The sequence below is a fragment of the Amblyomma mixtum genome, chromosome 3, assembly GCF_055824585.1.
Source record: "Amblyomma mixtum isolate Tamu chromosome 3, ASM5582458v1, whole genome shotgun sequence".
Classification (NCBI taxonomy): domain Eukaryota; kingdom Metazoa; phylum Arthropoda; class Arachnida; order Ixodida; family Ixodidae; genus Amblyomma; species Amblyomma mixtum.
In genome coordinates this window covers 402,116,840-402,136,866 of record NC_143014.1, presented here as the reverse complement: position 1 = coordinate 402,136,866, position 20,027 = coordinate 402,116,840, and the positions used below count along the sequence as shown (strand labels likewise).

Below are 20,027 nucleotides of genomic sequence, written 5' to 3'. Positions count from 1 at the left end.
GGTTGGCGGATGTGACGCCAGAGGGTTTATCGGTTTTCTGTTCTTGCGGCATGTAACTCTCAAACCCAGACGTCTAAAATTATGCCGAGGCCGAGGATGGCGCGCGTTTCAGAGAACGGGCGAACTCATGTATGCTCCAGCGCTTTGTTGCGCTATCTGCGCTTTCGTTTCTCTCTCGTGAATCGGCCCGCTGCTGTTTTGGTAGATGCGAGCTCGGTGAATTTTGCTCTCAGTTCATGGTTTAGGCAGTCCTACCTTCAACCTTTTCCAGACTGAGGTGAGTGCTCTCAAAATAATTCATTGTGCACGCGCGATGTTGTTTCGTACTTGCCCGCCAACTAGATAAAAAGTGTTCGTCGTCGCTCTGACATCGCCTTGTGGCTTGTTGAAAGAGCTGCTGCACGTCTGCGAAAGTGTGTGACGGTCTCGATTATTAATGCGGCGTCTTCTGATGTAAATTTCGCGACATCGTGCGGGTGAAGGCGCGCGAGGAGACCGCGGAGTGGCGTCGATGAGGTCGTTTTTTCGCGCTTGAGAGGACTGTTGCATGTTTGCTACTGTGCACCTATCGATAGTCGGTTGCCTCTAACGAAGGTTTGTCTTTTTCAAGATTCATCTCCTTCGCTCATGGCCTCTGTACAATTTGGCCGCAGCTGTTATTTCTGTGTGTGCCAGCGTAAACGCGCTGGACTGTGGGATTTTACTGCCTTCCTCGCAGCTTCAGCAGATGGGGTACGTGACTTGCGCTATGGAAGCGTCGGGATTCCCGACAGGTAGGTGGCGTTTACCTGTGCGGACCAGTTGTATGTTTTCCTTCCTTTTTCACGCGGTGCTGCAATGCAGGAGATCAGCTTCTTTGTGATACTTCCGAAGAGCGAAAGAAGGGGTTGCTGGCCAGCGGGGAGCCTAAGTTTAAATATGAGCTGGCTCAGTGTGAAAAAAAAACTGGCGTACCTCGGAGTGCCACGAACCTTCTGTACAGCATGAGACTGCAGCAATGCATTCATTGTGCTTATCCGCTCAGGCCCGTCACTGCCAAGTAACTCCTGTGTAAGGCGACGGATGCCGCAAGGAATACGTGACTTCATTAGCCTTCAGCTAGCACTAGGTCGATGCCCATGGAAATATTTATCGTTTTACAACCGAAATAACTGCATTGGCATAATTCTTTGAGTTTGTTTAAACATTTGGGATGCCTGTCCCTACCATAGTTTCCCAACACTTGTTCTGTGTGCTCCAATGCATTCGAGGAAGCTATGGGAAGGATTTCCAGAAAAAAATTAATGCATTCATAAGTAACAGGCAGTGCGTGCCTTTAAGCCGCTGCCAAGGGCACTGAGAGGGTATTCAGACAAACCAAAGATGACGCTGAGCCAGCATGTCTTTTGGAGGAGAGCTTTGCAGCCGCTGTGTGGACTTCATGTGGCTGTCAAGGGACAAGGCAGCAGCTGCTATAACCACTTTCCAGTGCAGTTCCATGCAAGCAGCATGTGCAGCACTTACTGTATCAGTGAATCCACTACACTGTTTTGTTTGTTGTAATTGTTTTGGAAATGCACACCTAGTGCATTTACGAAACAATTAATTCGTGTGTGTATCGACCAGCAGCTACCAATGTCGTTACTTTGTTTTTCTGCTGCAGCATGAGCCCTCACTTGCTGTACTCAATTCTGGGAGTGAGTTTGTTGAATTCATCTGTGCAAACTGGCCGTGTTTGTAGCATTACTCTGATCTGCAGCGTGCGCCTTTCCTTATTTGCAGATCCTTCCACCAGCTGGATTCTACCTTGACCTCATTACCACAGTGAGCTGAGATTGGTATGGCGTAATGCATACTTTCGCTGTTTCCACAGGTTCAGAGCGTGCTCCTGGTTAAGTTTTAAAAAGTTTGAATTTTTGAAAGCATGCCCGCAATGTATTTACTTTTATTGTGGACTGTGTATTTTGGCACCTCTGCATTTTACAGTACGCTGTTGTTTGAAAAGTTATTCTGAGCACTTTCGGCTACATGATTTGCAGAGAGAGAAGTTGGGGAAACACCAATGTGCGTGTGCAGTTCCTTGCCAGGTTCACAATGAATGGAAGATTTAGGCCTGCGCAAATCTGCACTGGATTCATAAGCATACAGTGTGCCATATAAACAAGCCAGACTCGGACTCCTTTCAATGCGGGGGTTTTGAAAATGGGCTCCTTGGAGTACTTTTTTGGTTCCCGAGATCAGTCTCCTTTCTCTGCCCTCTTCCCTTTGCCTACTTTATTTTGGGACTGATTAATAGTATGGCTACTGATAGCAGGATATTTCCCTGTTCATCCAGTTGTTACAAATAGCATTTGGGTATTTTTGTCCATGTTAGGTAGGAAGGTGTGAAGTCGGGACACAGGGTTCCGCAGCTACTTGAGGACCCTTGTTCCACAGGCATGACCCTTGTTCAGTATGAGCACTTTTACAACTGATGGGTGCCTACAGAAGTGACAATCTTTTTTTTCTTTTCCTGCGGCCCTGCTCGCGTTTATGACCTGTGTTATCAAGTCAAACACTGGCCCGAATAAGAAAGAAATGTTAATGCGGTATGTGGCTGGGCTAAGTAACATGAGATCCTCTATTTATAATGTTCTCATCAAACAAGGGAAAGCGATAGAAAAACAAAAAATCTTGTTTGAGCAAATTTCCGGGCCAAAGTCTCACTAATGGCACATAACACATTGAAAACATGTAAACAATTAAAAAGAAAATGTTGTATGTCGGCAGAAAAAGCGCATTTGATCTTACCTGAAGTGTAACAGCATGAAGTGACATTCGTCGCGACGTACTGTACAATGACAACGGCGATCGCTACCGTTGCCACTGGTACACCCGTGTGAAGCGAAACTTGGCAGCAGAGCGGCGCGTTCAGCAGTGTTGCTCGGTTGTGGCTGCTTCAGTCACCTTGTGTTAGACACCTGCACTAGTACACTGCACAGTGGTGCCTAATTACATTTCTGAGGTGCTATAAAATGTAATAAGTGAGAGGTGCAGCCTATACTCCCTTCAATTTTCCACAGCTCCTACCAAACTTTCAGTGAATTGTGTATGCATGTTGGCAGCTTGTTCGCTTAAACCATGCTGAAAACACAAACTCTTCTTGCAAAATACGTATCATTGCTGGGCTTGCCGAAGTGAATTGTGGATGCAGCTACAGAGAACAGTGAACTATTGTCTTTATTAAATGATGGAATCCATGCCTTTTGATCCAAAGGGGTTCGGGAATGGCGAATGACCTGACAAACAACGCAGGTTCAACAAAAAAGGTGCCTTTATTATGGCAACGTAAAACAAAGCACAACATAAACGCCCGCGCCTGCGCGAGTTCGAAAAATGAAGTGCCTAGGCTAGGCAATGGTAACCCGTTTGAATAGGCATAAAGAAATTGGGCATAAGTGCCCGAGCACACACTTATGTATGACGCAATCGGGCAAGCACTCCTGCCGTCAGTAGTCCTCTCCCTGCGAAAGAGCCCCTGACCTTCCCTTTTTAAAACCAGGGCTATGGCCGCCTCTGTGCCTGTTCCGCATCTCTGCCTTTCTCGTGCCGCTTGATGCAACGCGGCTATTTTTAGTGCTCTCTATACGTAAGAAGGCGAATGCGTTATCGTGCATCCGACAGGGGCACGCTCCCGACTGCTGGAGCCCATGACTGGCGCACATGCGTGCGCTAGCGCAAGCAGATGTGATAAAAACTAGTCACATTTGTACCCGCAACACCTTTTTCTGTTGGCTACTTTGACGAGCCATTTTCGGGTAATGGGCGACAGATAGATACAGAGAGGGCGGAAAGGCACGGATGTTAACCCACATCCTACAAGTTCTACAAGCGTTTTCGGGCCTTTTGCAGGGAGAGTTTGTTGATCAGATGTTCAACATTGGCCCGCCTCAGAATCTCCGTCTCCACGCTTAGCAGCGACAAATCGCTCAGGCTTTGATCATCGTTGATCAAAGCCTGTTCTTGATGAGTTCTAGCTTGCTGAATGATCGTTCGCCTGTGCAGTTCGTAACCATCAAGCACAAAAAAAGTCTAATAGTGACGTGAACATCCGGAAAGGAACCTTCAAGCTTTTCTCGAATTCGAAGTTTCAGCATGTCTGTCGCAGAAGAACAGCCTTCGTTGCTCGCAAATGAAATAAACTGCTCACGCTCATCGGGAAATGTGCCGGCCAGATCAGAAGGATACTTTGTGACGAGGCCCATTGCCTTAGGCCGCCGCTGTGCTGGGGAAAAGCTCTTTCAATCCGCAATAACAGCAAATTGCGAGCAGACTTTGGTGTAAGCGCTCAAGCGAGCTGTGAGCGCATGCAGGAGGTTGTCGATCATGACGAAGAAAGTCTCACAGGGAAATTTAGCTGAAGGATCTTGCGTCTCTGGTGTGCTTGTACATTCAGCGCTGTCGTGTCGTGTCGACTGTTTTGGTTTTCTCTGGGTGCTTGCCTTGTATGAAGCATTGTTTGATGCTTCCTTCACACAATGATCTCATCAGGCTGACAGCAGCATTCAGTGAGAGCGTTGAAGTGCCTTGCTGGTGGCGTGGAAACGTTGCAAAACTCTATCCCAAAACTCGGCCAACAGTGCAGTTTCCAACGTTGCCATTGTCTTCAGCAAGCACTCTGCCTCGTGCTTCGTTCCTCCTCTCTCAACTTGACCTTCGGATAGTTGCATCAAGGGGGCTGTGATTTCTTATGAGCCGGCCACGAGAGCCCTCGTTGCATCCGCTCGAGCTGACCACCGCGTGTCTGAGATTACCACTGTCGCGTTTTGTTTCAGGTGGGTCTTGAGTACAGCCCAGCGATGAGTAGATGCAGCAAAGAAAACGTATACACGCTGTACAAACCCGAAAAAACTGATGGCTTGCACACAAGGATCTACAGCATGTGCCCCGACCAGGTTTAGTGAGTGGGCAGCGCAAGGGATAAAATTAGCTTGAGGGTTGATTTTTTCCAGATGTGCCTGCATGCCGGAGTACTTGCCAGCCATGTTGCTTGCATTGTCACCAGTTGAAGAGGTGAGATAGGTAGTCCTCACCTTCATTAAAATAGACCTGGCCGGTATCACCACAGACCCAGCAGAGCCTGTTGAAGTCACTGAGCCATCTGGGTAGACATGCATGCGGTGTTTATGGTTAATATGCAGATGATGCAGTGTCATTTGCTTAAGAGCAGGCAATGATACACCAGATTTCTTAGTAATTCCCGGAATAGAGAGGTGTACCCGAGGTTCATAGACTCCATATGGGTGAGCATGGTCTTGAGGCATGAGCGAACTGCGAAGGAAGATAGGCACGATGAGCTTGAATTACTTTTGCCAATGCAGTATGTGGTCTGAGCATTGGAAGAGCTTCAAGATGACTCGAAACTCGTGTGACGTGCCGAATGTGTGTTCTCATGGTTTCAACAGCAATGTATGAAGTAACGGGATGCCCCCCAGCGACAAAAATTGTGGCTGCTGTTGAGGCACATTTAGGTAGTCCAAGGCAGATTTGTAGAGCTCGCGCTTGAACACTATGAAGTGTCTGAATGTTTGTCTTTCTAATATTGCTTAAAATGGGAAAGGTATGCCGCAAATATCCCAGGGACAGCGAACGGTATAGTAGAAGCATCGAGTGCACAGATGTGCCCCACGGCTTTCCCCCGAGGAAGGAGAGAATATGAACAATCGCTGTCAGTCTCTTTCGCAAGAGGTAGAGATGGGGACTCCACGAGAGGTTCCTATCGATAATAGTGCCAACAAAGCGGTGACTTCTCTCATAGGGAATGGCGTTGCCATTAATATATATGGGGTAACTTGTCATTTTTTTTTTCGTGTGAATGCCACGAGGGAACATTTCTCTGTCAAAATATTTAGGCCCTGCTGACGAAGGTATAACGTCAGTATCGTTGCCGCCTTTTGCAGTCTCGCATGAGCTTAGGGACGGGTCACGCTTGATGCCCAAATACAGATATCATCGGCATATATAGAGATCTGAACAGATTGTGGCAATGAGTCAACCAGGCTGATAAGAGCAAGGTTGAAAAGTATTGGGCTCAGCACTCCACCCTGTGGGACTCCGCGTGAATTTAGATGCAAAGAGATTGGTCCGTCTTGAGTCTGAACAAAAGACGACCTCTCGACCAAATAGCTGCGTATCCAGCTGAACATGAGGCCTCAAATCTCAGCAGTTTCTAATGCATCCAAAATGGCCTGTGTTACGTTGTTGTAGGCGCCCTTTATGTCCAAGAACAGCGCCACGGTCAATCTTTTCAAATTTTTTTGGTGCTGGACGGACGTTACAAGGTCAGCCACATTTCGAAACCCAGACATAAATCAAGGGTAGATTTGGTATCGCTCCAGGTACCATTCCGCATGTGTTAACAACATTCTTTCCATGATTCTCCCGACACTGCTGGAGAGTGCAGTTGGGCGGTATGCTGAAATGTCGAGTGGTGATTTTCCCGGTTTAAGGAGTGGAACAAGATGACTGGGCAATGGGCGAAGTTTCCTACAAACCTAGAACCTGAGTGACAGTGGTTCAGCGGCCCTCAGCTCATTGCTGCAAATCATCACCTCATGCAGTTAGCGCTTTACGATAGAGTTGGGACTCCAACTCCAAGAATGGGACTCCAAGAAAGAACTTGGTCGCGCATAGTTACACGTTGGCTTCTCAGTTAAAAGCAGAAAAAGTTTATAGCAGTAAGCCAAATAGATTTTTCAAATTATACTTTAATTGACAAAGGTCACATCAGAATATTGACATGGATGCCACTGGTAGGCATCCATTGGGTATCCTTTACACGGAATCCCAAGAGAGAGGGAAATGCAAAAGCCAAAAGTGCGTTGAGACGACGGGAATGTTGGACTGAACAGCACCATTGCACATCTTGACACAGTGCATCACAACCTCAAACACACAGGTAGCCAGTGCCAGAGATGTACATAATGTGTTACAGGTAATTGATTACCTGTAATTTTGTAATTAGAAGTAATTACAGTGGCCGCAACTGGCGAAGGTTAGGATCAATTGGAGAGACATGGGAGAGGCCTTTGCCCTGCAGTGGGCGTAGCCAGGCTGATGACGATGAACCTTTAGTATGCAAGACACGCAACTTGGCAATGGTTTTGTTAGAAATGGCATAGCATTTTATGGGCAAAGTTTTGTTCAGCGGTTACAGTTGTTTGTAGTACTCCCAATGTTGGAAACAATGAATGGTGAGTGCAGTAGCAATTGCACACTGACAAAACTAAGGAATCAGAAACTGAGCTTGGCAATCAGTGTTAACCTGCCTCTCTGCATTTTAAAGCCAGCACACTCACGTATGTTTTGCTGATGAGTTTTAGCACACTGACAGACTGACACTGACTGACTGTAACTGACAGATGCAAAACACAGTGGTGCTTTAACTGTGGCCATTTAACCACATACAGGGTGATTTTTTTTAACCTTTACAGATTTTTTTTTCTTCAAAAAACAGACTTTTGGTGCAGTCTGTTGAGCTACATTAGTACAGTAAGGCGGATATTAGGTACCTCATATGGATCAAGAATTAGACGATTAGTTAACCTAGTTGAACTATTTAAGTTTTCATTTTAGGGGGCAAAGTTCTACTGCGAAATTGCTGGCCTTCAACATTGAAGGTGAGTCCTGTTTTCAATTTTTTTAATATGCGATATCATTCGAAATATCGCCAAAAACGTGCATTTGAAAGCTTGTTGAGCTGATTTTCGCACACTAATTATAGAATGCAGTCACTGCACCTGGCATCGCCGAAATCAACTTCTTCTACAACATCAAATGCTCCAATTGCGCCTGCTGTTTCTGACACGTAAGAAGTGTGGGGGAAGGCTTGTTATAAATATCCAATGCAGGAATGCAAACTCGGCTAGCTTTCAAATGCCTACTTTTGGTGGTCGATATTTTGAACCACACTGGTAATTAATAAAATTTTAAAAATGCAGCTTACCTTCGATGCTGACTGCCATCAATTTTGCAATATAACCTTGCCTTTTGCTATAAAAAATTAGTTGATTTTAGTTAATTCATCATTAGTCTGTGGAGATGAATCACAGACACAAGTCATTGTTGGGTCTCCACAAATTTATTTGGCAGGACCCGCTCAGCCAGCCAGAAACGGGACAGCGTGCCGCCGGCATCCAGTTGAGCAGCCCTGAAATCCAGTCTGCGCATGCTTGGCAGGCGTGCTGGGGCTGTCGCCATCTTCTGCGGCCGGACCAAGATGGCACGCTATAGGGCCCCCCCTCTAGTGATGAAGCCATGAGCAAAGTGTGAATGGCAAAAAGCGGATACTCTTGGCGCAAATCGTACGCAACGAGGACTGGCACGGTCGGGTGAGGATGCAGCTGCACAGTTGGCGATGACGTCGGTGTCAAGGTGAGCAGGTTCAAGGCGGTCAACTGAGATTGTGTCCTCTCGGCCGTTGATGAGCTGAAGAAAGTGCTTAGAAGCACACCGGAGCACCTGAACGGACCATCGTATGGTGGCCGCAAGGGTGGGCGTACAGCGTCGTGGCGAACAAAGATGTGAGTGCACTGCTGAAGGTCTGGGAGGGACATGGACAGGACGGAATACTGGCACTGATGTGGTGGAACGACAGTGCTCATAGCGCTGTGTAGACGGTATGCGTAATCTCAGATGTCAGCAGGCATGGGTGGCGAGGTCTAGAAGAATTCTCTAGGAACACGGAGAGTAGTGCCAAACGTTAGCTCTGCTGCATAGGTAGAAGAGTTACTGCGAAGTGCAATGCGGGAACCAAGCAGGAGTAAGGGTAGGCACTTGATCCATGGCAAAGGAAAAGTGGATGCCGTAACTGAAGCCTTCAACTTCCGGTGAAAATGCTCAATGGCACCATTCGAAATTAGGTGGTAAGAGGTCGTCTTGATGTGATTGACGCCGGGGAGCCGAGTCAGGTTGGCAAGTAATGTGGAGTTGCACTGACAGCCACGATCAGTTGTAATGGTGGAAGGGACACCGTAGCTGCTTACCCAGAGTGTGATGAGTGCTGTTCTGATCGACTCCGCGGTTATGTCCAGAAAGGGCATCGCTTCAGGCCATCTCGTGAACCTGTCAGTGCAGGTTAACAGGTAGCAGTGGTTCCCGCAGGGAGGAAGGGGACCGGCAATGTCGACGTGCAGATGGCTGAAGCGGGGAGGCGGGAAGGTGCCAAGCGGAGTCGCAGTGTGTCGATGCACTTTGCTTTGCTGACAGCTGAGCCATGTGCGCGAGCACCAATGAACGTCGATGTTGATGCAAGGCCAGACATAACGAGCCATGACAAGGCGCTGTGTTGCGTGGATGCCAGGATGGGCCAAAGAATGGGGGCATCAAAGACAGTTTGTTGGTATGGTGGAGGCACGTAGGGTCGAGGGCGACCTATCGATGTATCATGTCCGGGTCACCAAATTTGTGGAGATGAATCGTAGACACAAGTCGTTGTCGGGTCTCCACAAATATATCTGGCAGGACCCACTCATCCAGGCGGGAACGGGACAGCGCCTCCGGCATCCAGTTGAGCAGCCACGAAATCTAGTCTGCGCGTGCTTGGCAGGTGTGCTGGGACTGTCGTCGTCTTCTGTGGCCGAACCGCGATGGCATGCTATAAATTCATATGAGGCACATAATGTCTGCCTTGCTGTACAATCCAACTCAACAGGCCACATTGATGTATCTCTCATGCTTTTCAAAATAAAATTGTGCAAAAGTTAAAAAAATCAACTGTATATCACATTTTACTGAGATGTCGTCACATGGTTTTGCACTGTTTTTGGTCTTTGAGGAAAGGAAATGTCTCGTATCCTGGTGGGCACCCGAACAGCACTGCAAGGGAAGGGATCAAGGTGAGAGTGGAAGAAGAAAGAGAGGAAGAGGTGCCGTAGTGGAGGTCTCCGGAATAATTTCGACCACCTGGGGATCTTCAACGTGCACTGACATCGCACATGGGCGTCTGCGTTTCAGCTCCATCAAAGTGTGACTGCCACGGCCGGGTTTGAACCCGGGAACCCCGGCTCAGTAGCCGAGCGCCAAACCACTGAGCCAGATACACCAATAATGGCACAGTTTTGCTCTGCGGAATGTTGCCTCAGCTTGATTTATGCAATTTTCAGTGGTAAATAAAAATTATTCTGATTCCACGGGTATTATAATGCTTGGATCTGCCAATATGAGGCAAGGTCATTTTGTTTCCTACTTAACCTAGTAGGGTGTTTTGTTCAGTTAGTCCTTTTAAGTCCGTAGGCAGTCATTGTCCATGCATGCAGCTTATCTCATTAAGTCTTGATGACAGACAACTGCTTGTGGGTCCCAATAATGACAGGTTAGGCAAGCCATTGTGCAGATCCGAAGCAGCGTCTGTATCCCTACGTCAGAAGCACTGGTCGCACAAGCTTTACATGGGTGCCACTTTCGGTGCTGTGTGCGTGCCGCTGTCCAGTTTCAAACAAGGAACTGCTGACAACTGTTTAAGGTTTAGGGACACCAAAATTTTCATAGCGTATTTTTGCATTTCAATGATGTGTAAGACATTAGCAAACATAAATCACCATGTGAAATTCACCTGTGCTCAGTAGTGAACTTATATACAGGTGTCAGGCTTTTCGGTTTTTATTTTCTAAAATTTGGCTGACTTTTTTTGGCGCTTATTTTGGAATGAATTTTTTTCGGCAACATAATATGGTACTCTTGTGTGGTAAAAAGTCGTCTAGAATTTCTTTTAACCTTTTTTCAGCCAGAGGATTTGATTTACTAGTAATCAGCACAAAAATGGCACAAAAAATTTACAGCTGTACTTATAGGAAGAAATGCCATCACCTATAAAAGAAATGGAAGGAACTGTAAGTCAAAAATAAAAGTGCAATTTGACTTGCAAAAGCTAGGTTGTCATGCTGATGTTGGGTTTCTGCACTGAATGGAGAGAGAGGTAGGGTCTCAGGTGGTCTGCATGTTGACAGCGACAGAACTGCTGCTTAACCATCGAGGTAGCCGGAATATCATATTTTTTCGTGGCATTTGTGTATGGCTTTGCATGAGTGTCCCTACATACAGTGGAGGAGCCCACTCCACTAAGCAACTGCACTAAGTGGGTGATGGCAGTTAACAACATGCAGCAGTTTACTTACAACCTGTCTACAAATCAACCAAGGTGGTTGCTATCATGCAAATTTAACAATCAGGAATGTTGGGCCAGAGCTCCCTTCTCACACAGCTCCATCAGCCTGACCAACCTAACAAGTGCAGAGCGCAGTGGCTCCTCTCTTTTGGACTGATGTCAGCACCCTGTCTTGGCCCTGCCTGCTCTCTCCGTCACTCCACCAAAAGCAGGGTCAAGTCTCCCCTTTTGGCACCAGAAAGCCACCTTACCTGTAGCACGCTGATGCCCACGAGCACCACGTGCATTCCACGAAGCCATTTAAGTACAGTTACAGCACAGACCACACGCTCAAAACGATAGCAGCAACTGAATGGGAGCCACCATGCAGCTAGGTCTGAGCGCACGACTCTGCCCGCGCTCACTTCTTCACCGTTAGTCTCTGGAACATGTGGTCCTCATCACGCGGTGTGGTGCTGAAGTGCCACATTTCATGTCCCTTTCCAAACCTGAGGAGTCTGTGTGTTGACTGCGCCTTGTAGGAAGGAAGACCTTCCAAGGCCTTGACTTTTCGTAGACCGCCGTTCCTGCAGTTTACAGCGTTTGTTTTCAAACAAGCCCACTCATATGGCACAAGGTAGGAGAAGGGAGAGAGGGCCTCGCAATAAGCCCCAAGGAAATAGCTGAAGAAAACATTGAGCTAGTGGATCCAGGTGTTGGCTGTTTTATGACCCTCTGCACTATAGCCCATCAATTTGACTGCTTGGAGACTCCCGGTTTGCAGAGGTGTGCAGAATGACTGCGCTACTTAATCTTAATTTTCTTCTTTGCCCTAGTGCGTGTAATGTGTTTATTAAAGAATACTGACTATCCTTTTTCACTTATAACCAAATTTTGAAAACTGAATTCGGTGTACTTTATTTTTGCCTAACCTTAATATTGGATTAATTCTTCGATGCAGTTTTGGTTTCAGCAGTTGAAAGATGGTTGTGGCATCACAAGTAAGCATCCGATCATGCGAGGCATACACAGTCTGAACTATAATAGCTCTTTGTTCACGTGCTGCCATTCTGGCTTCTGGAGCAGTTTAGTGCATTAAAGCTACAGAGCAGTGGTTATACTGTCGCTTCTGTATGCCTTACATGACCTTGTACTTGCTAGTGATATGGCAACTGAAACTACAATGGAAAAAAAAAATTAAATTACAAATTATTTATTGAGTACTGATGAACTCCACGTGATGATCAATGTTTACTAATGTTTCGTACTCTACTCCAGGGCAAAAGCACACGCCGAAAAATTTGGTGCCTCTACTCCTTTAACTCATGTCCCCGCACTAGTCGGTGACCGGTCTGGCGTACACTGTGTAGCATTCTCCTTGTCCCTCATCTTTCATGAGCAGCAGAAAAAATGCATTTCAAGAGTGTTGACAAATATCTCGAGAATGGTTAAGATCGTGTAAGGCAGCCAAGTTAACCTCGTCTGTACCTACCATTGCAGCCTAGGCCTCAAAACCAGTAACTGTAACGTGCACTAACCAATTTTAGTTCATTAGGACGTCTGGGTCCTGACCTTTTTGGTGTTTATTAAGCAAAAAAGATTACAGTGAAGATGAGAGCTTCACAGCAGCTTTTTTTTTCTCTCCAGAAAAATACGGCATATGGTTTCTTAAATTAAAATTGGCAATACATACATGTGTTCCTGGCAAATGTGCCATCACGCAGGAAGAGGCAGAGAGACCAACATCGATGGCTGGCATGCAGACTGGCGATTCTTTGGTGGGATGGTTGTCCACAAAGATTTGAAAATAGCTGTATTCTGGAGCAATTTTGAGGACAGAAAGGGTCGAGATTGTCAGCCATACTTTATTTAAGCACAATTTAGAACATTTCTGGTGACAGGCACACATCTTCATGAGAAGGCCTAAAAGGTGCGTAATTGACCACAATGATTGCAAAAGCTTCGGTAACCATCCAGTATTTTTCAACAGCCATACGCCAGACAACTCGTGCAACATGATGAAAAAAACTGGATATGGCTGTCCACTAACAGCACTGTTAAAAATACACTTGACAGAATTCATAGCAATACCACGGCCATGCTAAAATAGAACACATTAGCTGAAAGTGGACACCGCAAAACCACTGCCCATGAGCGCCAAGTTCTACAAAACGTGGATACAGGACATCGTGTATTTGTAAAAATACTCGCACAGCCCGATAATTAGATTGCACCTCGCCTGAAACCAGAGATCAAGTATGACGCTGAAGAATGCGTATCAAAAACAACCTGTGTGTACCACCATTATTTATTAATTACCCTCAGGGCCTGAAGGCATTACAGAGGGGAGTGAGATAACGTACAGTAAATACCATAAAGTACAGCAAGAAAAGAAAAAGAAAACGGCAAGAACAAATATGGCAGAGAGACAATTATTGTGGGAAATAAGCCAGTGAAAACATTCAAAGAAAACACAAAAATTTGAAGAGAGAGACTACATATGGCAGTATTAAAAAAGTATTAGTAATGTCAACTACATGGTGGGGAAGGTCGTTCCAACTCACACAGGTACTGGGGATGAATTAATAAAAGAAATGTTCAGTGTGACATGAAGGAACACCTATTTTGTGGAGATGATCTATGCAGCCTGTAACACATAGGCCTGGTTAGCAGCCACCTCTTAAGGAGAGGATTGGTATCATATATCTTGTGAAAAGGACATAAGCAAGAAATTTTTCTTTGGCATGAGAGCAGCGGCAATGATAAGGTAGCCTTCACAGCGGTAACACTGGAGCTATGGTGATAACTGGAAAGTATGAATCGCAATGGTTGGTTTTGTGCAGATTCAAATTCAGATGCTAGTGATCTACCACAGACTTATGGTACATACTCCAATTTAGACAGAATGAGTGAAGTAATTTTACTGAGCTGGAGGAAAGGTAGAATTTAGATGCAGATACAGACACCCTAATGTATGGTTAGCATTGTTAGCAGTAAATTCAAAATGCGATTTCTAAGAGGTGAGAAGTTATATGCACACTGAAGTATTAGTACAAAGACAGTTTCCAAGGGAGTATTGCAAAGTTTAAAAGTGGCTGTTACAACGCCACATTAAGAAGCACACACTTGTTAGTGTTAAGTTCCTAGTGCCATGTTTGTTTCAAAACTCGGTTAATATCAGGTTGAAGAATAGAAGCGTAAGAGTCGCTGTTAATTTCAGAGCCTAAAGACAGAAGAGGCAGCATTGTTAGGCAAGTCATTAATACAAACGAGAAAAAGTAAGGGCCCAAGAACCCTGGGGAATGCCTGAGCCCACTGGAGAAGAACAGGAGGTAAGTTGATCTGCAGTCACACATTGAGAATACTAGTTAGTGAGGGAAGACGAGGTTACTGAATTTGAACTTTTTCAAAGGCTTTCGAGAAATCGAGAGAAAGAGCTATTTAATGAAAAACAGATTTTAGCCGGGATTTTAACATGCTAATCTGCGTAGGGGAGGGAATAGGGAAGTAAAGATGGAAGAAGGGAGGTAGAAAACAGTGCAGTCAATGAAGAGAGTTGCAATGCAGTAGTTCACCGCATGATGGCTTCTTTGGATGAGACCAAAGTCAAGTTCTGTGCATGGACAGCAGGGTGATCAAGTGTTTGGCAATTTAGAGTTTGTCTAAAACACCAATAGTGTCCAAATAGGCAAATAAGAATATCATTGCATGTTGCTGCTGTCTGTGAATAACCTAATAGAGTCCACTGTGAGTGGCACTCGGGTGACGGACTGCATGCATTGTTCGTAGCGCGCACGTCCGTTGGCGTGCGCCGGACATTCAAAGAGGATATGAAGCACAGTCTCAACTGAGCTGCAGTTGTCACAATACGGACTGTCTGCTTGCTTGAAGCAGTATCGTAGACTGTTCGTAAACGCAACACTAAGACAAACAAAATGATAAACTGTTTCTAGATGACGCGGAGGCCCAAGTGGTAGTCTTGATTTGAGCTGGGGGTCGATGGAATGGAGAAAGGGGTAATGATGACTTGGCGAGTTCCAGAGGCAGTTCTTTTCATCCTGGGTATATGGTTTGGCGAGTTGGGAGGCATCCGATTTTGTGAAGAAGGTGCGCTTGTAGTTACGGTACAAATCGAGGAACATGCAGTCTGCCATAGAACCCTGGCCAGGATGAAATGCACATTGTGTGTAATACAAAAAAAGCTGTGTCTTGCATAAAAATGTGTCATGAAACCCTTGCTGGCAGTAACTGAGAAAGGAATTTGACTCTAGGAAACTTGCAAGGAGAACTTAGATGCCATGTTCCATGGTCTTACAGAGGATGCTAATAAATGAAATGGGTTGGTGGTTAATAGAAGAATGCTTGTCTTCAGACTTGTGCATTAAAACCACCTTCCAATCATTGGGGACCCAACCAGACTCCATAAATTGCTCAAACAGTTTAGAAATGAATTATAGCCCTATAAACTTTCATATTTTTTTAGAAGTTTAGAGTTGATGTTGTCCATACCGCATGGAGGTGATATCGTGATTTTTTCAACCCCAACAGGTTCATAACAATGGGGTTCACAAGAAAAAAATTACAAGGTGGATAACGAGGATATGTGATATTACCTGGCCACCTGATGCTTTTAGATTAACTGTAGAGTAATCCGTTTTGTTAGCAATGTTCCGAAATTGTTGGTTATCAGTTAGCATCAGTGGCAAAGTGTGATTGAAAAATGACTCCTTTGCTTGTTTTAGTGTGGTTTTATATTAAGAAGCAGCGGACTAACACGCATCACACCAGTGTATAGAATTAGACATTTTGGCAGACAAACATTTTTTCCCTTGTTTTTTCTAGTGATAAGTAAAGTAAAAATGTTCTCATATTTTGCACATAGGCTGCAAAGTTTAGTGTGCTAGACAGTAATAACCAGGCACATAAAACAGCAAAAAGGCATTCAAAAGCTTCTTCTACACTGCAGCCTTTCTTAGCAGCAACTAATATTTTCTGGATAATAAAAATCAACATGCAAAAGGTAGAACTTTATTTTGTATACACAAAAATAATGGCACTTTTACTGACTGCATGCACATACTGCAGCCAGAGTTGAATGCACTGGGTAAATCCTCAAGGTCCTTTACACCTTTCATATGTCGATCAACCGAACAAAGCAAAAGTGCAAGCGTGAACTCCATAAATGATGCCAGAACAGAATAAATACTGCCCTTTCTGAGAAGCATGAAAGAGCATTGCATCAAAGTGCACAAAGATGGGCTGCATAAAAGCAACAACATGAGATGACTCGTACATGGCATCACAGACCCCACGATGGCTGACCACACACCACTTCCATGGGGCAGGTAGCTATCAGCGGATAAGATGGACGAACAGGCTTCCTCCATGTTCTGGTTTACAAAAACGGCTATCCTAACAGGCAGAGGGATGCGCACTGGGAAGCCAAACGGCTATCCACAATATTCAAGTGAGTTAAGCAGAAATCAAGCTGACAATGAGATGAAATCTGTTGCCTTCAGATTTGAGCAGGAACAGAGGAAGATCCTACGCCGTCTCATTCAGTTAGCCTGTTTCAGTGCTTTCCCTAAAAACTTGGAAAATATGAGACACTACACATTTTTGCGTGGCTATGCTCAGTAAATCTGTTTTAAATGAATACATGAGGAAGGAACCAATCGACAGCTTTACGTACGCCTACATTAGTACACTGTACTTACAGAAATCAGGTCAACAAGTATGTAACCCCATCAGCTAAAGAATAATCACGCTTTCTTTCTTGCTCTGCAGTGCACCTAAACTTAAGCAAAGCTTCCCATTTGTGCAAACGTTTCCTTCCTAGACAACTACTATTACACTCCACAAAGAAAAGAAACGGCCAGCACATTTCAAACATACATTTTCAATTAGTCGGCAAAGCTAAAACCTTACGATGATCATGCATAAAAGATTAAGACACCGAGCAGCACACTTGCAATATCAGCTCGAAAGGTTGCGTCCGATGTCAGTTGCGAATGTAAACCCGATGTTTCATGGTTTCGATGATCTAGCTAGAACTGCCAGTGAAAGCTGCGCGCATCCTGTTCGTGCTCAATTCAAGTGAAAACATTTCTGGCATATGTTTCGCGTAGACAAGCTCATATGCTGCCACAAAAATATTTTTCAGCCGCTAAGTTTCGTGGAGTTCAACGTGCCGAAGCAAATCGTTCCCGCTTATTTCACATAGCGATTTGTGGACGATATGCGAATGGCAGGCGCGGTACTTGCCACCATGGTACTCAGGTATGCTGATATTCGAGAAATTATTAACACACACCACCTTTTCCTTACGCAGAACTGCCAGTTGTCTTGCTGAACTTACCAAAATGATGCTCATTGCGTGAGAAGGTTCGCCGGCACTCAGCAGGGATGCCTGTCTGAACATACGTCACTTTATGGTTCGTTAGCATTTACAGCACCTGGCAAAAGCATACGACAGATGCAGCAGAGCACAAAAAGGACAGTAATAACACGGCACACATCATTTACAACACATTTCATATCCGCGCAACAACCTTACCACTACGTCACACAAAAAAGAAAGGAGGGGAGGGACAAAGAAAAAAGCGCACGCAGCGCCATTACTGAAATTTTGTTGCAGGCGAAACTACGCCTTTTAATTAGAGAAAGACTAACAGTGCACAAAATCACAAGCACCAAATTTTAACTTTTTTAAGTGCCTTGCTTTTTGACAAAAAAAAAAAATAAATTATTCGTTGAGTTTTCGTCAGTGTCGCCATCTGTAGTGCTGTCACTCAAGCCTTCGCAACGGCGCGTCATTTGAACTCGCTGGTTTCAGCGTGCGCGTACGAGTCTCGTTGCGGGTCTGCACACAAGCACCTGCGGTTGAGCAATGCTAAACTTTTTTTCACGCTGTAGAAAATCTATTGCCTCAGTGGAACAGAAGTGGCAAAGAAACAGATGTGGTCTGATTCAGTTGTAATATAACTGCCACAAGTTTCTCCAGTTACTGCATGTGAAAAACATGGTGATAAATGGACAGTTAACGGGCAAGTGGAAATAGCTCATCATGACAAAAAGCGCAAAAAGATGAAGAATAAGTGAAAGACTGTTAGTCTTGTGTCTTTTCACTCCGTTCATTGTGAAACCTTGACATGGAATAAAGTGGGCAAATAAGCTTCCCACTCAGTGATGGGCAATGAAGTTGAGATACATTGGAAACTGATGATGATGCTGGGTTTTCTTGACTCAAGGGCATTTAAGGCCAAAGAGCGCCAAACACAAGGTTTTTGGTTGGCTCAGGCTAAAATATGTACTACACGTGTTAGAATCAATACCGGGTGTATAGAGCCCAAGAGTAGCGAGTATGTTCATGATCATAGTGTGTCAGGAGGGTGTATAAGCCAGGTAGAATGGCCTAAAGAGGTGTATAGCGCCAAAAAATTGTGTTAAGAATTGTTGCATATCAAAGACAAAGCCAGGTAGCCTCAACCGAAGCCCTTGGTTGGGAAAGAAGAGCGAGGCATCTAGCAGCTACGGCTAAGCTCAGCCTTCTCCTTAGCAACGAGGAGGGGCTGAGGTTGCTTGGAGTATGAGATCGCTTGTAGAAAGCCAACATGTGTTAAAATTTTGGAAACCCTATCCAATGAAAGCATGCAGTCATCACCTAAAAATAAAGAAGGGTGCAATGGTATTTTATATGTGTATAGCTCTGGGAAGTGCTGCCGTCTTTCTGTTTCCAATCTCGGGCACATGATTGATGCACGGACAACTGAGATGTGGGTTCCACATCTCGCGCACTGTGGTGCCGGTGTCCTTTAAAAGATGCAAGTGCGTGATGTATGTATGTCTTATCCTCAGTGTGCAGAGAACAACTTCTTTGAATCTATTTTGTTTTTCCGTGGCATACCTTCCAATCCTTGGTTTTATTGTGTGCAGTTTGTTCTCGGTTCATCCCAGTCCTGCTGTCACTCATTGCGGAGTGTAGTCCTCTAATATGTGGCCTGAGGTCCTGGTATGGAAGTTGGTTAACATTAAGACTCAGTTCAGCAGCTGACGCAGCAAGCCTATCAGCTTCATTTCCATCTATGCCACAGTGACCTGGTACCCAGCATATTGCAATTTTAAGGTTCAATGTGCGCGCAAACATAAAGCATTTCAAGAGGGAATTCATAATGGGGCTTTTATAGGGTTTCCCAGAGGACAGGGCTACAACCACACTTAAGGAATCACAGTAAATAACAGAGGTAGGGATTTTCTTTTGCAGGATGGACCTCACAGCCAGCAGGATACCATGACATTCTGCAGTAAATATGCTTGTGTGTCTATTCATTGTTTTTGCTTCAGAAAATTGACAGCTGCGAACTGCACATGAAACTGAAGATGTTTGGTTTTGGTTTGGTTTGGTTTTATTGGGGTTTAACGTCCCAAAGCTACTCAGGCTATGAGGGACGCCGTAGTGGAGGTCTCTGGAAATGTCGACCACCTGGTGTTCTTTAACGTGCACTGACATCGCACAGTACACGGGCCTCTAGAATTTCGCCTCCATCAAAATTCGGCCGCTGCGGCCGGGATCGAACCCGCGTCTCTCGGGTCAGCAGCCGAGCGCCGTAACCACTGAGCCACCGCAGCAGGGCCAAACTGAAGATGTCTTGGAGTCATCAGTGTAAAACTCTGTGCACTGATACTTTGCTTTTAGGGACATGAAGTGCTGTTTTATGCCAATTGGTGACCCATGCTTGCCAACTTCACAAAAAGATCTGTCACAGACAACTGGATGCACTTCCCAGGGAGCAGTCACGTCTTTAGAAGAAGTCATCAGTATTAGAGACTGGTATGCTCATTTCTTGGACAAGTGCGGCGACTCTAATAGGCGAAGGTGGAGTTTCAGACGGTCTGTTTGAAAACAGCAGTGTACTGGTCGGGTTTC

At 45.3% G+C, this 20,027-nt stretch overlaps 2 long non-coding RNA genes across 5 annotated transcripts in view; one reads left to right on the top strand and one right to left on the bottom strand.

Moving 5' to 3' along the window:
• The first annotated feature begins 58 nt into the window (after positions 1–58).
• The window catches only part of LOC149357388 (uncharacterized), a 30,715-nt gene continuing 10,746 nt past the window's right edge, over positions 59–20,027 (top strand). The window contains exons 1-3 of one of the 3 annotated variants that reach the window (XR_016291807.1): positions 59–277; positions 1,762–1,817; positions 8,110–8,391. This is a non-coding gene — a long non-coding RNA (uncharacterized LOC149357388). Of the gene's footprint in view, positions 278–415; positions 1,677–1,761; positions 1,818–8,109; positions 12,304–20,027 lie in introns of those variants that run through there. The other 2 variants (XR_016291806.1, XR_016291808.1) reach the window with 2 other exon arrangements.
• LOC149357389 (uncharacterized) lies at positions 4,883–18,587 on the bottom strand. 2 transcript variants are annotated; one of them, XR_016291809.1, is made up of 3 exons: positions 12,795–17,420; positions 11,374–11,688; positions 4,883–9,834 (listed from the first exon to the last, which is right to left on the bottom strand). It is a non-coding gene; the product is annotated as an uncharacterized LOC149357389 (long non-coding RNA). The 2 variants fall into 2 exon arrangements; XR_016291810.1 differs by lacking the exon at positions 4,883–9,834 and adding an exon at positions 17,460–18,587 and having other exon boundaries at positions 11,098–11,688; positions 12,795–15,261.